A 12,727-nucleotide genomic window follows, 5' to 3' on the forward strand; every position below is an offset into this window, starting at 1 on the left:
TATAAAAGAACCAGCCAACGCCATTTTCTTCAGTTTTTCTTGCCCCAGATGTCAGGTGCCCCCAGAAGGAAGGCAAAACATAAATTTATGTAATAAAGCAAATGCAATATAATCAAAAAACAGTAGTTGCAAGAAAATACACCATAAAAGAATACCCCAATGAGGTTGTATGAGGAGGTGTTAGTCATAAGGCCCGTCCCAAGAGGGGAAGGAGGGAGGGAAACCTGGACTGCAGCTGTATTAGCACTCGAACATCTACATTTATGGTAGGTACAAAACTGTACTATGTTCATCGTGCATACAGCTGCAGTCATAACAGATGGGTAGAATCCCAAAGCTAATAAAGGGGAGGTAGGCACTAAGTGGAACTAGGTGGAGCCAGGATGCCCTGCAAGACTGTAGTGGCAAAGCCCGCTCTAGTTTTGGAGTATAATGGTAGGTGATAGTGCTTGGAGAAAGTATGTACAGAACTCCAAGTGGCTGCTTCCAAAATATCTTTGGTAGGAACCCCCCTGAGGAAAGCTGCAGAGGTAGCTATGGCCCTTGTGGAGTGAGATCTGATGCCTGTAGGTACAGTTTTACCATGAAAAGAGTAACAAAAGCGTATGCAGTGGGCTATCCATTTTGAGATTGTCTGTTTGGAAATAGGCTTCCCTTGAGCACCTGTAGCATAGGACACAAAGAGTTGCTCTGATTTTCTGAAAGGCTTTGTTCTGTCCAAATAATAACGGAGCTGTCTGTGAATGTCCAAGGAATGTAGTAGCCTCTCCCCTTTGTTTTGTGGATTAGGGTAAAAGGTAGGTAAGTGGATAGCCTGATTCAAGGCTACCCTGGATACTACCTTTGGCATAAATGAAGGATTGGTTCGTAAGGAAACTCTGTCCTGACGGAAAATGATGAAAGGCTGCACAGCCATGAGGGCTTGTAGTTCCGAAACCCTGCGTGCTGAGGTGATAGAGCTAGAAGGAAGGCTGTTTTCCATGACAAATATTGCAGATCTGTTGAAGCAGCTGGCTCAAAAGGAGGCAGGGTTAGTTTTTCTAGAATGAAAGCAGGTACTGGTTGCTTCCTTGGGGGTTTTACATTCTTAGCCCCTCTGAGGGACTGTCTTAAGAGAGGGTGAGAGAATAAAGGAGGATCAGTGTTGTACTCTGCAGAAATGGCTGAGGCATGGATTTTGATGGAGGAGAATGAAAGTCCACTGCCTAGCAGCTCGGCTAGGTACTGTAGTATTTGAGGTAAATTCAGTATTCCAGGATTCTGACCCTTTTTCTGATTCCAGACACAAAACAGTTTCCATTTTGCGGAGTAGGCTTTTCTAGTAGAAGGCCTTCTGGCCTCCAAAATGACATCCTGCACCTCCTTGGAGAGTAGGGTCTGCTGTGAATTTAAGGAATCCTCCATGCGGCTAGATTGAGTGTTTTCAGCTGACTGTGAAGAGTTTTGAAGTTGTGCTGAGTCAGTAGAAGAGGCATTAGAGGCAAGATCCATGGTGGGGAATAAGTCAGGCTCCTCGTGAGTGGGTACCAGTGTTGTCTTGGCCAGTCTGGAGCAATGAGAATCATCTTTGGTCTGCCTGCTCTGGCTTTTAATAGAACTTTGGCCAGTAGTGGAAGAGGTAGAAAGGCATAAACTGTCATTGTTGTCCAACTGAAAGAGAGTGTGCCCACTTTCCAGGCCTGTGGATGAAAGGTCCTTGAGCAGAATTTTGTCAATTGGTAATTTCTGTGGGTGGCAAAGAGATCTATGTCTGGCCTTCCCCATGCTTGAATTATCATTGTAAAAACTTGAGGATGCAACTTCCATTCGTGTGGATCTGTCATATTTCTGCTCAGGTTGTCTGCCAGTGTGTTTTCCTTCCCTGGCAGGAACTGTGCTTGAAGTTGGATTTGCAATTCCAGAGCCGTGTTCCAAAGGGACATGGCTAGTCTGCACAGGGGATATGAATGAGTTCCTCCCTGTTTGTTTATGTACCACATCACTGTGGTGTTGTCTGTTCTTATCAATAGCTGTCCTGGATGCAGTAGGTCTTTGAAAGCCATAATAGCATTTATTACTGCTAGCATTTCCTTTTGATTGATGTGTAGGTGCTTTTCTTTTTGTGACCATTTGCCCTGAATGCATTGATCTGTCATGTGCGCCCCCAGGCGTAGTCCGAGGCGTCTGTTGTGATGACTTGATTTGCTTGAGGCTTGCAGAATGGGAGACCTATGTTTCTTTGGCATGCTTGAGCCCACCACAGAAATTCCTTTTGAAGACATGGAATCAGTGGTATGATTGCTTCCAAACTGTGGCTGTGTTGAGACCATACGTTTTTTAGGTACCATTGAAGTTTCCTCATATGCAGCTTTGCACATGGGATTAGCAGGATGCAAGATGCCATGAATCCCAGAGCCTGCAGGATTTTCCTTGCAGTCACCTGGTGAAGGTTACCAGTTTTCTGAAGTATTGCGTTAATTGCCCTTGGTTCTCTGGCGTGAGGTAAGCCATCTGGGTGTTTGTATCCAAGCTGGCACCCAGGAAAATTATTGTTTGAGAGGGTATTAGTCTTGACTTCTTTTTGTTGACTGTGTATCCCACAGATTTCAACAACATTATTACAAATGCCAGGTGTTTCAGAAGAGTGTGTTTGCTGTCCGCTTGGATCAGGCAGTCGTCCAGATATGGGTATATTTCTATCCCTTGAAGTCTGCAGAAGGCAATTACTGATGTCAGGCATTTCGTGAACACTCTGGGCACAGTAGATAAGCCAAAGGGCAATGCAGAGAACTGATAATGGGATAAACCTGCAAGAAATCTGAGGTATCTTCTGCAATCTTGTCTGATTGGGACATGCAGGTATGCCTCCTTGAGGTCCAATGTTACCAGCCAAGACTCCTTGCCCAGCATGGGAAGAAGCTGCTGTAATGTGAGCATCTTGAACTTTGGTACGAGTAAATATGTGTTTAGGATGGATAGGTCCAAAATAGGTCTCCAATCTTTGCCCTTCCTTGGTACCAGGAACAGTCTGGAATAAAAACCTTAACCCTGTTCTTGTGCAGGTACCTCTTGAATAGCTTTCATGTCTATGAGATCTGAAATTTGTTTTTGTGCCTCTGCCCTTTGATTGTGTGGCAGGTATGGCATGCCTCTCATTTTTGGAAGGGTGTGAAAGTGGAATCTGTAGCCTCTGTCTATAATGTCCAGGGATCCATTTGTCTTTTGTGACAATATGCCAATTTTTCAAAAATAATGCCAGTTTTCCACCTAAAGGTGCTGCCATTTGAGCCTTGCTTGGCATGCAAAGGGGGAAGTCATTGGGTCTGCTTTCTGAATGGCTGCGAACTATCCTCACCCACTCTTGGTGTAGGTGTTTGCCATTGTCTGCCTCTAAATGATCCTTGAGATTGCCCTCTACCTCTCAGGCGCTTGCATCTACCTCTTTTAGGTCTGTCCGTGGCTGGAAAGGACCAATTTTTTTAAGTGAATTTCTACTGAAACGTGGCGGTTGTACCTGTATGAAGTCTTTCACTGTTTGCATTGATTTTGCCTTTTCCTCCATTTTCTTTAATACCTCCTCAGCTTTAACACCAAACAATACATCTTTTTGAAGAGGTGCATCTAGTAATTTAGCTTTGACATGATCTGGTAAGGTTTGCTCTTTGAGCCAAGCATGTCTACGTATGACTGATCCTGTAACAGCGGCTCTACAAGAGGCCTCTAAAGCATCAAAACCACATTGCAAGGTATGTTTACCCACTTGCTCTGCACTATGCAACTAATCCTGCAACTTCTTCAAGTCTGGTTGTTCAGGTTGTGACATTTTGCTTTACAACTGAGATAACAAAAACTGTTGATACTTTAACATATGGAACTGACAGTTTAATGCCCTCATGGTTAAAGTGGCCGAGGTGTATACCTTTTCCCCCCACCTTTCTAAAGCTCTGGAATCTCTCTCTGAAGGTAATGGATTTTTGGCAGTGGAGGCCTTAATTCCCTTGGGACCCTGTGAAATAGTTTCTGGGTCAGCCGCATGGCTTTTGTATAGGAATTGGTGTGAATCAGGAACCTGGTAATACCCGACAGGCTTGACTGGAGCTAGAGGTAAAGAATCTGGGTTATGGCTGGTCTCTGAATACACATCATCTAGTATGTCTAAGACAGGAGGTATAGCCAGAGGCCTGTGCTGAGGGAGCAAGAGAAAATCCCTGAGCCTTTTCTTGGAGTCCGAGTACTCTTGGCCTTCCCAGTGGAAGTGTTCCCTCAAGGTATGCAAGGTTTCCCCAAAAGAGTAATCCTCAGGCGGGGGGAGGGGGGACAGAGGGAATGGACTCCTCTGCATCAGAATCTTCGAGAGGGGAGTAAGAATGTTCCCGGTCCTCAGAATGTTCTGAAGTAATGGAGGCCTGGTCCGAGGAAGGGTATTCTTCCTCCACTCTGGGCCTTTTGTCCGAGGGAGGGTGAGTACCCCTGATAAGAGTAATCAAATCCTCAGCCATTTTGAGCATCTGCTTTTTAGGCATGGGGCCTTGAGAGGGGCCCTGTGGAGCTTGTCTTTTAGAATGCATGGCTGCTTTAGATTTACTGTAAGCCTTAATGGAAAAAGAAGGCCTGAAGACACCTTGAGGCGCGTCAGGCCTGTCTGTACTCTGAGTTTCCCCACCAAGAGTGACTTCGGTATCTGTAGTCGGGGTGAGGGCCGAAGAGCCTGCGACCTCGGGCACTGAAGATACCGCTAATGAAGTGTCATCAGTAGTCAGGGGCTGCGTAGGCGCCTCGCTGAGAACCGGAGCACATGTAGTCAGCTTTAGCGTGGTGTCTGTAGAAGTCGTGGACCTCTTATGTCAGTCCTTATCTTTACGTCGTTTACTCAAAATTGGAGTTGGAGTATCCGACGACATGTTGTAATTAAACTTTTTGCCAAAATAGTGTTGGGCGAACTCTGCCCGACGCTTAATAGTGCGTCTGTTAAATGTAGCACAAAAACGACAGGCCGAGACGTCGTGGTCTGGGCCTAAGCAAGGTATACAGAGGGAATGGAAATCCTTATGCGGTATTTGCTTCCCACATGAAATGCAATTATTAACTTTGTCTGACATCGGTCTGAGACAAGAAAAGTTTCCCCAACGAGGTACTTAGCTTTCAAGTAGTCTTCGGTTGAAAAATATTCGTAATCTAATCTCAGGAGCTGGCCGACCGGCACTGCTTCGGGCACCGCCCGGCAAGAAAGACTGAAGAAAATGGCGTCGTCTGGTTCTTTTATACCCCTGTCGCACTGACGTCAGGGAAAAAGCGACGACAACAGACGCTGGACCTAGACTTTGGAATTCGGCCGACCGAGGACCCGCCTGACGGCAGGAGAACCCATCTGTTATGACTGCAGCTGTATGCACGATGAACATCTTAAGACTCCTATGTTCAGACCACCCAAAAAAGTCTCTCTAATCCTTGTTTGTGGCTTCCAACACACTGTAGCCAATAAAAGGTAAACAGCTTGGACTGCAATCAGTCTAGTCAAGATTGATTTAAGATCATCAGACAAAAGTAAGGTCATCACTCACTGCTATATTTATAGGTACTGGTTAGTACACTGTGGAACAAATACCCCAGAATCTACGCTCTTATGCTATGTCCTATATGAAAGGGTTTAGTCCCATCACATGGGTCAACAGGAACTCAGTGCTCTATTCAAACCCAAAAATAAGAGTGCAATCAAAGCTACTAACAGTATAGGTTCATAGGTAAGTACTAGGCTAGCTGCCTTTACAGGCCATTTTAAGCCTAGCCAATTTCCCTCTGTGCTCGAAATAAAGTACCATTGTCTAAAATCTTACCATAACAGTAAATGTCCTGCTCTTCACTGTTGCAATATTCATTATATTAGGGATCCCCTGCCAAGGGCAGCCCAACGTCCGGCCAGTATACCAAACCTTTAGTTTGCTTTTAAGGTACACTGTACATCACACATGTATGCTCCTTGTGTAGCGTAGGGCATAAAGCTGACGTCTGGCCATACTATTCTCAGAACTAATAACCCGATAGGAATGCCAGTCCAAGGAAAAGAAAGGTAATCAGAACATCCAGAAGAGAAATGGACCAGGAGTGGAGGGAGGGATTAAAACTGCAAAAGTGAAATGGAAGGACATCTACAGCTATGGTAAGATTTTACCCAACTGTACTACGTCCTTCCATTTCACTGTTGCAGTATTCATTACAATGGGGAGAGTGCTAAAGCTCAGAAAGAAGAGAGGGAGGAGGAAGGACTAGCACAGCCCTCTAGGAGGCCATGAAGAATGGCCCCAGCAAAATCAGCTCTAGCCCTGAAAATTCCATCCAACATGTAGTGCTTTGTATGCACAGAAGTCCAGCCTTGAAAAAGCACCAAAAGAAGCCACAGCTCTAGTAGAATGAGCCTTTACAGAATAAGGAAGGCTCTTGCCATGAAAGAAATAAAAAGAAATAGCTCTAGAGATCCAAGAAGAAATCGTCTGCTCAGACACAGCCAATCCCAAGGACCTAGGATGAAAGGAAAAGTACAGTTGTGTACCTACCATAAATGTAGATGTTAGAGTGTATTCACTGTTGCAGTCACTACTCTTGGGTTATCCTGCTGGCAGGCTACCCACAGTAGGCCTGAATTCCAAAGTCCTGGTCCGGCGTCTGTTGCTGTCGCCTCTTCCCTGACGTCAGTGCGCCAGGGGTATAAAAGATGCAGCCGACGCCATTTTCTTCAGTTTTTCTTGCCCCAGATGTCAGGTGCCCCCAAAAGGGTAGGCTAAAAAGATTATGCCAATAAATATGCATGCACTAAAGTAAACATTCTTCATCTAGAAGCAAATACACCACATAGGTTGTATAGAATAGAGAAGTACAGATAAAACCCAGCAAATGAAAGGGGGACGGTGGGAGGGTAACCTGGACTGCAACAGTGAATACACTCTAACATCTACATTTATGGTAGGTACACAACTGTACTATGTTCATTGTGTTTCACTGTTGCAGTCATTACTCTTGGGTTGAATCCCAAAGCTGAGGATGGGTGGCTGGGCTAAGCAAGATTCGGAGAGGCTATGAGGCCCTGCAGAATTGCAGTGGCAAAGCTTGCTCTGGATTTAGAGTAGACAGGCAAGTGGTAATGCTTTGTAAAAGTGCACTGAACTCCAAGTGGCAGCCTCTAAGATGTCTTTGGTTGGTGCTCCTCTGAGGAAGGCTGCTGAAGTGGCTGCTGCTCTGGTGGAGTGTGGACTAATGCCCTTAAGCACTGATATGCCATGCTGTGAGTAGCAGAAACGAATGCAATGACCTATCCATTTAGAAATAAGTCTGTTTTGCGATAGCCTTTCCTTGTGATCCTGCAGCATATCCCACTAAAAGTTGCTCAGTCTTTCTGAAAGCTTTAGTTCTGTCCAAGTAGAAGCGTAGCTGTCGGTGTATGTCCAAAGAATGTAGAAGTCTCTCACCCTTGTTCTGTGGGTTTGGATAAAAGGTACGCAAGTGAATGGTTTGGTTGAGGGCCACACTGGACACCACCTTAGGCATAAACGTAGGGTTTGTCCTCAGAGAAACCCTGTCTGGATGAAAAATGATAAAAGGTTCCACAGCCATGAGTGCCTGTAACTCCGAGACTCGTCTTGCAGAGGTTACTGCTAGGAGCAGAGCTGTTTTCCAGGATAAGAATTTTATATCAGCTGTTGAGGCTGGCTCAAAAGGAGGCAGTGTGAGGTCCCATGCAGGTAATGGTGCTCTCCTTGGAGGCCTGATGTTTGTGGTCCCTCTGAGGTACTGCCTTATTAAAAGGATGAGAAAAGATAGGTGGTTCCGTATTGAATGGGCTGAAATGGCACAGACATGAATCTTAATTCATGAAAAGGAAAGGCCTATGTCCAGCATCTCAGTTAGGTATTGTAAAATCTGAAGAATATTTGGTACATACGTGTCAATGTCCTATTCCTGGTTCCAAGCACAGAATCTCTTCCATTTGTCTGCATAAGATTTTCTGGTACTGGGCCTCCAAGATGACATCTATAACAGCTTTTGAAAGAGGAGTGTTCTGAATGGCTACAATATCCGCCATGCTGCCAGATTTAGGGTCCTGAGTTGGCTGTGCAGGATCTGATTGTTTTGTGCAGGATCTGATTGTTTTGTTGGGTCAGTAAGTGAGAAGTTTGAGGCAATGTCCATGCTGGACCTTGAGACAAGCTCTTTAGGATTGGGTACCAGTGCCAGCGTGGCCAGTCTGGGGCAATCAGTATCATTTTTGGCTTCTCGTCTGACTTTAGGAGTACCTTGGGAAGGAGAGGCAGTGGATGAAAGGCATATACTGTTAGGTTTTCCCAGCTGATGGATAGGGCATCCACTTTCCATGCTTGTGATAAATCCTTGTGCAAAATCTCTGTAACTGGCAATTGTGAGGGGAGGCAAATAGATCTATGTCTGGGCATCCCCATTTCCTTGTTATCATGCTGAAGACCTGTGGATCCAGTTTCCACTCGTGGGGCTCCATGAGGTTTCTGCTTAGTTCGTCTGCCAGAGTATTTATTTTTCCTGGCAGGAATTGTGCTTGCAGGTGAACTTGATAAGTCAATGCTGTGTCCCACAAGGTCATTGCTTGTCTGCAGAGGGGGTAGGAATGTGTGCCTCCCTGCTTGTTCATGTACCACATGACTGCAGTATTGTCTGTCTTTATTAGTAGTTGTCCTTGATGAAGTAGATCCTTGAAAGCTGTCAGGGCATTCTGAACAGCTAGCATCTCTTTTTGATTGATATGAAGATGCATCTGGCTTGCGGGCCATGTACCCTAAATACATTTTCCTGCCATGTGGGCCACCCAGGCATAATCTGATGCATCTGTTGTTAGTGTCTGCCTGGCTGTGGGTAAAGTGAATGTCAGACCCTTGTTGTGGTCACAGGCCTGTGCCCACCATTGAAACTCCTGTTGCAGGCAGGGAATGAGGGTAATTAATGTTTCCAGGCTGTGGCAATGTTGAGTCCAAACACTTTTTAGATACCATTTTAGTTTCCTCATATGCAGTCTGGCATATGGAATTAGTAGAATACAGGATGCCATGAAGCCCAAGGCTTGCAGTATTTTCCTTGCAGATAACTGGATCTTTGTTGCCAACTTTTGAAGTAAAAAGTCAGTTGCCTTTGTTTGTCTGGCGTGAGATAAGCCATCTGGGCAGTTGTATTTAAGCTTGCACCCAGGAATATTATCTCTTGAGCGGGTACTAGTTTTGATTTCTTTTCGTTTACTGTGTACCCTAGGCAAATTAGTAATCTTTTGACAAACGCCAGATGCTTTAGAAGAATGTCTTTGTTCTCTGCTTGAATAAGGCAGTCGTCCAAGTAAGGATATATTTGAATTCCTCTGTCTGCAAAATGCAATTACTGGTGCCAGGCATTTTGTGAAGACCCTGGGCGCAGTAGATAAGCCAAAGGGCAGTGCAGAGAATTGGTAGTGCACTGAGCCAGCTATGAATCTGAGGTATCTTCTGCAAGATTGTCTGATTGGGACATGCAGGTATGCCTCTTTTAGGTCCAAAGTTACGAGCCAAGCCTTCTTGCCCAGCATGGGCAGTAGCTGCTGCAGAGTCAACATCTTGAATTTTGGAACATCCAGAAACGTGTTTAATATAGACAGGTCCAGTATTGGTCTCCAGGCTTTGTCCTTTCTGGGCACCAAGAAAAGTCTCAAATAAAATATTTGCCCCTGCTCTTGCTGTGGTACTTGTTGAATGGCCCTCATGTTCATGAGGGATGTAATTTGCTTTTGTGCCTCTGCCCACTGATTGTGTGGCAGGTCTGGCATACCTTTTGACCTTGGCAGGGTGTGAAAGTGGAACCTGTAGCCCTGGGAAACTATGTTCAAGACTATTTGTCCTGGGTAATCATTTGCCAATTTGGTGAAAAGTGCTAGTTTTCCCCCTAAGGGGGCTGACAAAAGAAAAGTGCTTGGATCTGGCAGAGGAAAGTTATTGGGACTGTTTCCTGTATGGCTGTGATTTGTCTTCTCCGCTTTTGGAGGTAGAAGCACCCCATTGTTTAGGCCTTATGAGCCTTGGGGCTGAGATCTGCCTCTGGGACGTCTGTATCTGCCTCTTTGTGGCCTGACAGTGGAAAGGAACAATTCTTTGTAGGCCAGTTCCTGCTAAATCTGGGTGGCTGTACCTGTAGGAAATCCTTATCTGTCTGCATGGATTTTGCTTTATCCTCTATTTTCTTCAACACCTCTTCTGCCTTAACACCAAAGTATCATGCTGCAATGGAGCATCCAATAATTTTGCTTTAACATAACTGGGCAGCTTCTGTTCCTTTAACCAACCATGCCTTCTAATGACAGAACCCATAACAGCGGCCTTGCAAGAGGCTTCCAGTGAATCAAAACCACATTGCAAAGTATGCTTTCCCACTTGTTCAGCTGCATGCAATAAATCCTGCATTTCCTTATCAGAACATTCAGAATTGGACAACATTTTCGGTTTAAGCAGTGACATTAAGTATTGCTGATATTTAAGCATATGAAACTGACAATTTACAGGTAGCAGACATGTAAACTTTTTTCCCCCCATCTGTCCAGTGCCCTAGAATCCCTATCAGAGGGGACAGGGTTTTTTGCAGTGGAGGCCTTGACCCCTTTGGGACCCTGAGATATAGTTTCTGGGTCAGCAGCGGGGTTTTTATATAGAAATTTATGAGTCTGGGACCCTGTAGTATCTGTCTGGCTTAGCAGGTTCAGGGGGTAAAGAGTCAGGAGACAGGCTGGACTCTGAAAATACATCATCTACAATGTCTAGAACAGGTGGAATAGCAAGAGGTCTGTGCTGAGGTAGTAAAAGAAAGTCTCTGAGCCTTTTCTTAGATTCTGAATAATCTTGGCTCTCCCAGTAGAAATGCTCCCTCATGGTATGCAGGGTTTCCAAAAAAGAATAATCCTCAGGAGAAGAGGCTGAAGGAATGGATTCTTCAGCATCAGAATCCTCGTAGGGAAGAAGAGTATCCCTGTTCAGAAGAGGAAATTGAAACCTGATCAGAAGAATCGTATTCTGTCTCTTGCCTAGGCCTCTTATCAGGAGGGGGATGGGAAACCCTGATCAAAGTAATTAGGTCTTCGGCCATTTTAAGCATCTGTTTTTTAGGCATGGAAGTCTGAGTAGGAGAATGCTGTACTTGTTTCTTTGTCTTTAGAACTGCTTTAGTCTTTGCCTTAGAAGCTGAAGTTGGCTTAACATATAACTGTGTAGGTCTGAAGACACCCTCAGAAGCCGATGCCTGTTCAGCGGCACCGGACCCATCTGAGGGAATGGTTTCAGAGTGTCCAATACCTTGAGTATCCAGAGGCCCAGTCGGCTCCACGTGGGAGTCAGAAGCGGCTTGTTGCTCTGAGGTAGCGGGCGCCAGGGTTGCGAAAGCGCCTCACTGGGAACCGGCGACTGGCCTAGCAGAGGCCTCATTGGTTTAGGACCTTGGATGCCTATCCTTTTCTTTGCATTTTTTGTAAACTCCGGTTGTCAGCTGTTCCGACGGCATTATATAGTTAAAATCTTCGGCCAAAGTAAAGAAATGCAAAATCGAACAGACGCTTAGTGTGCTGGTTAAATCTAGCACAAAACCAACAGCTAGCAATGTCATGGTCAGGGCCTAGGCAAGGAATACAGTAAGAATGAAAATCCTTATGAGGTATTTGCTTCCCACAAGAAATACAATTGTTAACTTTTTTTGACATTGGTCTGGAGCAAGAAAAAAGTTTCTCCAACAGGGTACTTAGCTTTAATGAAGACTTTGGTTCTGAAATTCGGATTTGAAAATTTCAGGAGTCGGCCGACAGGCACTTGCAAACTGCTTTTGCTTCGGGCAACGCACGGCAAGAAAGACTGAAGAAAATGGCGTTGGCTGCATCTTTAATACCCCTGGCGCACTGACGTCAGGGAAGAGGCGACAGCAACTGACGCCGGACCAGGACTTTGGAATTCAGGCCGACTGCAGGTAGCCTGCCAGCAGGATAACCCAAGAGTAATGACTGCAACAGTGAAGCACTATGAACATCAGAGATGAGTAGATTTTCTAAAAGTCTTATCCAAATAAAATCAGAGTGGTCTATGCACATCCAACATGTGTAGCACCTTTTCACTGGCAGATTGCAGAGAACAGAAAAAGTGGGCAAATGAATAGACTGATTAAAGGATAAATCATTTACCACCTTGAGCATAAAGGAAGTACACATGGACACACTGTCCTCATGAATCACCAAAAAAGGAGGACAAGCTATAAAGGCTTGAAGCTCAGACACTCGTCTGGCAGAAGTAAGGGCTAAGCTAACAAAAGAATGGTCTTCCAAGGGCAATGTTGCAAGGAAGCTGAAGCTGCAGGCTCAAGAGAAGCCAGAGTCAATTTTTCCAAAACAAAATTTTTAGATCTCATGGAGGAGGAACAGGTTTCCTGTGAGGCCTTATATGAAGGACACATTTAAGAAATTGTTTAGCTTCAAATCTAGAAGCTAAAAGAGGAGATGAAGGCAGACGAGCAGAGATAGCTGATAAGTGGGCCTTAACAGAAGGAATAAGCCAAACCAGCACCGAGCAATTCACACAGATAAGAGAACTAAAGCATCCACCAGAAGTCGATCCACCAAATTGAAAATCTCTTCCATTTGGATAAGTAGGATTTCCTAGCCTCCTGCAGGACCCTAAGCACATTCGCAGAAAAAAAAGTGTTTATGTGGAATCAAAATCCTGTCCCCCCACAGTGTCAG

At 45.1% G+C, this 12,727-nt stretch overlaps 1 protein-coding gene across 1 annotated transcript in view; it reads right to left on the reverse strand.

Annotated features, from left to right (window-relative positions):
- The window catches only part of VAT1 (vesicle amine transport 1), a 441,315-nt gene that overhangs the window by 187,223 nt on the left and 241,365 nt on the right, over positions 1-12,727 (reverse strand). The window lies entirely within an intron of this gene.

Source organism: Protopterus annectens, chromosome 13.part0, assembly GCF_019279795.1.
Source record: "Protopterus annectens isolate FY-2018-M chromosome 13.part0, PAN1.0, whole genome shotgun sequence".
NCBI classification, from domain to species: domain Eukaryota; kingdom Metazoa; phylum Chordata; order Ceratodontiformes; family Protopteridae; genus Protopterus; species Protopterus annectens.